This window comes from Rhamphochromis sp. 'chilingali' (assembly GCF_963969265.1).
Source record: "Rhamphochromis sp. 'chilingali' genome assembly, chromosome: 10".
Taxonomy (NCBI): domain Eukaryota; kingdom Metazoa; phylum Chordata; class Actinopteri; order Cichliformes; family Cichlidae; genus Rhamphochromis; species Rhamphochromis sp. 'chilingali'.
In genome coordinates, this window is record NC_137937.1 from 13,744,501 (window position 1) to 13,749,284 (window position 4,784).

A 4,784-nucleotide genomic window follows, 5' to 3' on the forward strand; every position below is an offset into this window, starting at 1 on the left:
AAATCCAACTTATTTCATTATTTACTGTGTTAATCTCTTATAAGTCGGCTAATATTGTTACAGTTACAGTTTTGGGGGTTTTTTTGTTTTTGAAGAAACATTTAAATTAGGTAAAACAAAATCCTCAAAAATTAGGCTGGGCACATCTACGTATAGGTAGTGTTCCTTAATGTTTAAGTTATCAAGTTATCTGCTGTTTAAAACACGATTTCCCTTCAGTGTTGCCGTACTTTGACAGTTTCAATAACAATCTCAGCTTTTTCATATATAGCATGTTTATTAAAGTTACTGTTCCAAAAGGCCAAATATGTGTTTTCAGAAGAGATTTATGAGACAAAGCAAAAAGTGTAGGCAGAGATGCTGCTGATGGTTTTTAAGTTTTATAGGTTGGACCTTTTGAATTTTTACACTCCTTAATCCTAGAGGATAAATCTATAGCAGGGGTCACTAACAGGCGGACCGGGGTCCGAGTCCGGACCCAGTCGCCATCCTATATGGACCCGGACCTATAGTTAACAAAATATTAAATTATATTTAATTTTGACGGGGCGATTCAATTTTAAGCAGTAACCTTACATTGTATTAGACCAGGGAACATGCTGTATTAGACCAGGGAACATACTAACCAATTGTGTGCGAGTTACGCCACCCACGTGACACTACTTAGCCAATCACATCTGCGCATTCAAGGCGATCGCAACGCTGAGTGCAGACACAGACAGAGGAAAGACATGGTGAGAGGTGAATGACAAGCGAGACGATTAACGATACAGTGAGACAAGACGTGAGCGGGAGTCACAAGAGGTAAAACAACTATGGCGCTTTCAAAAAAGAGAAAAGTAGACACCGAAAATAGAACTTTCAAGACTGAATGGACTGACGCATATATGTTCATTCTTCCGGCCGCAAGCAGCAAACCAGTGTGTCTCATATGTTCAGAAACCGTGGCACTGATTAAAAGTGGCAATGTCAAACGCCACTATGAGACAAAGCACAAAGCTTTTGAACAATCATACCCACCCAAGTCTGAACTCAGGTCCCAGAAAATTAGCAGTCTCAGAGCCCAATATGATCAGTCCACAAGGATCTTAACCAGTTCTTTCACCGCCCAACAACGTGCTCATGAATGTTCCCTCAGAGTTGCTTGGATTTTAGGTCAACACAAAAAGCCCTTTGCAGGTGTTGTCAAAGAGTGCATGAGTGCAGTAGCAGAAACATTACTTGAGGGTAAACAAAAAGAAGAGCTTCATGACAAAATAAAGCAAATACCTATGTCAGCATCAACAGCCACAAAGAGAAGTGAATTATTAGCTCAGGATGTGCTATCCCAGCTGGAAGAAGCTATTCATAAGACACCATGTGTAGGCTTGGCTGTAGATGAGTCCACTGATGTGTCTGACAATGCTCAGCTGTTAGTTTATGTAAGGTTCTTCAACAATGATAAGAAAGAGTTCTGTGAAGACCTGCTAGGTGTAACTTCCCTTCACAGCACTACAAGAGGAGAGGATATTTACCTGGCCATTAAGGAAATGTTAACAAAGCGAGGAATAGAGCCAAACCAAGTGGTTTCAATAACCACAGATGGAGCCCCTGCTATGATGGGGAGAAAGAAAGGAGCTGTAGCAAGAATGAAAGAGGACAATCCCGAGCTAATCTCTTATCATTGCATTATTCATCAGTCAGTGTTATGCTCCACCCTGTCAGACGAGTATGCTGAGGTGATGAAAACAATGATGAAAATGATTAATTTTCTCAGGGCATCTTCTTCTTGTCAGCATCGCATGCTCAGGGAATTTCTCAGAGAAGTTGATGCACACGCTGATGATCTTCTGCTTCACAACAATGTGAGATGGCTTAGCAAAGGCAGGGCATTGGAGCGATTTTGGGCCATCAGAAGTGAAGTAGCAGCTTTCTTGGAAGAGCTGGAAAGTCAAAAAGCAACAAACTTTTCTCTCTTTTTAAATGATGGGAAAAACATGGATATTGTGGCCTTTTTGGTTGATATCACTTCACACCTGAATGAACTGAATTTGAAGCTGCAGGGCAAGGACAATTCAATTTGTGAACTGATGACAGCTGTCCGCTGCTTTCAGAGGAAACTTGAAGTGTTCAAAGAAGACCTGCAAGGAGACTATGCACACTTCCCAACAGTGAAGGAACAGGCTCAGGGACAGAGAGATGTGTCCTCTTTTGTTGACTTTGTTGATAAGCTGATTGAAAACTTCAGCAAACGTTTTGATAGCTTCAGCTTTGGACAGCAGCTCACCATGTTCATAAAGAACCCATTTGCCATCACTGATGTCAGAGGGTTCTCAAAGGAAGTCACACAGCACTTCAAGTGGGCAAATGCTGGGCCTCTTCAAATGCAACTAATTGATCTCCAAGCAGATGTGGCCCTGAAAGAGCAGTTTGGAAGAACTGAACCTGCCACTTTCTGGCCCCAATTGGTCTCTGAGACAGCTTTCCCAAATCTGAGGAAAGTAGCCCTGTACATCTTGACCATGTTTGGCTCCACATACAGCTGTGAGGCAGCTTTCTCCACAATGAACATAATAAAAACTAAATATCGTTCCAGGATCACCAATGAGCACCTACACATGTGTATGAGAATGGCCCTGACACCATTCCAGCCCAGATTTAAAATCCTAGTAGAGCGAACTAAAGCTCAGTTCTCTCACTGAACAACAGAAAGTTGGGACGTGGAATATAAGGGGGAAAGAAAGAGAAACTGTAAAATTGTTAAAATGTTTTGATGTTATCTGTTGAAAATGTATTGAGACTGTTTAGTCGAGATGTAAAATGTAAAGAAAAAGGGAAACTTTTTTTTTCTGAAATTAATCACTTTGTTTTAAGATGCACAATTTAGCCATTTTATTTATTTTCTCTAATTCATTTTAAACAGCAGCCCTATTTCTAATGTAGGCCTACTGTGTGTTTCAGTGTTAACAATAAATTTTGTTGAAATGTTTTAACTTGTATTTTCATTGATTTGACAATCTATTGTTCATACGTTCAGATATAAATAAAAAAAAAAAAAAAAAAAAAAAAGGTTGCTTCTCTATCACAATCATAACGTAAGTTAGACATTATGATGTCCCGGACCTCTGCTTGAGAAGATTTTCTCCAACTGGACCTCCTCAAATTTTAGTTTAATACCCCTGCTCTAAACGCTATTCCGTTTATTTCAATCATTAATGCTTAAACATGCAAATCATGCTTTAAACTTCTCACTGGTTCTCTAAAAAAGTCTGGGAACTTTTGGGTCATTACAAGCTTAAGTTTTACCATACCTAAATTATTAAACACACAAATAAAGTCATAGAATATTCATAAAACCATTGTTTGATATTAAAACTCATCTTCCCCCTTTTTGACACACTCCCATGTGTCAATTCACCTGGAGCTAGAAATTAAAAGAAAAGGTTAGTGACATCATATCTCAGAAAGTATCAGAAATTCTCCTCTCGAGTATCGTTGCCCCAGTCTTGTCATCCTGTGTTAGGAAATGAAATCAGTGTAGTTATTATGTTAAATCTGTTAAACTCCTGGCTCCGCCCAGAGCCTGCATCTGCACAATTGCCTAGAAACAAAACCTGTATTAATATGAACTTCACATTTGAAACGTCGTTTTTTTTTTCGCCACTGTTTTTCCCTCACTGACCACAGCAGGGGAACCTATGTCTTGATTCAGCCATGAATCCAGCTCACCTGATTCATCACTGAGCCCAACCGTCACTGGCATCTGATAGTGCTGCACTGCATGTTTTTCCCTTGATGTCACTATTTTCAATGTGTTAAGGAGTGAATAGTGAACTTCTTTTAAGGGTGTGTTTAATTAATTTGATTTAATAACTTGTGACCTTTGAGTCCCTTCCTTGCAAGAATTATGGCCAATGACGGAAATGTATGTATTACATTTAAGATTGGAAAACAATGTCAATGCCACAAACGTGAGTTGTCATATACATCTGTGAGTTAATCTGCACAACCGTGTGCACATGTGCTCTGTGCATGTACACACACAAAGAATTGACCTTCGTTCCTTAAATTTGTAGCATTGCCTCTGTGCTGCCTGATGGTGCTCAGTGGCTTTTGCTTCTTGCTTTTAAATCAGATGTCACTCTCAACATAAACACAAGCTACAGCAGCCAAGCAGTCTTAGCTGAGGAAACAAAGATACATTTCCTCATTTAATGTAAAATAGTGTGGTGATGTTATGTTATATTAGGCAGGCAGCTGCCCAAATAACACTGTGACAATCAAAAGTACAGGGAGTGCAGAATTATTAGGCAAATGAGTATTTTGTCCACATCATCCTCTTCATGCATGTTGTCTTACTCCAAGCTGTATAGGCTCGAAAGCCTACTACCAATTAAGCATATTAGGTGATGTGCATCTCTGTAATGAGAAGGGGTGTGGTCTAATGACATCAACACCCTATATCAGGTGTGCATAATTATTAGGCAACGTCCTTTCCTTTGGCAAAATGGGTCAAAAGAAGGACTTGACAGGCTGAAAGTGGCATTGGTTTTGGTGCCATAAATAGTCAAAAATAGTGAGATATCTTGCAGAGGGATGCAGCAGTCTCAAAATTGCAAAGCTTCTGAAGCGTGATCATCGAACAATCAAGCGTTTCATTCAAAATAGTCAACAGGGTCGCAAGAAGCGCGTGGAAAAACCAAGGCACAAAATAACTGCCCATGAACTGAGAAAAGTCAAGCGTGCAGCTGCCAAGATGCCACTTGCCACCAGTTTGGCCATATTTCAGAGCTGCAACATCACTG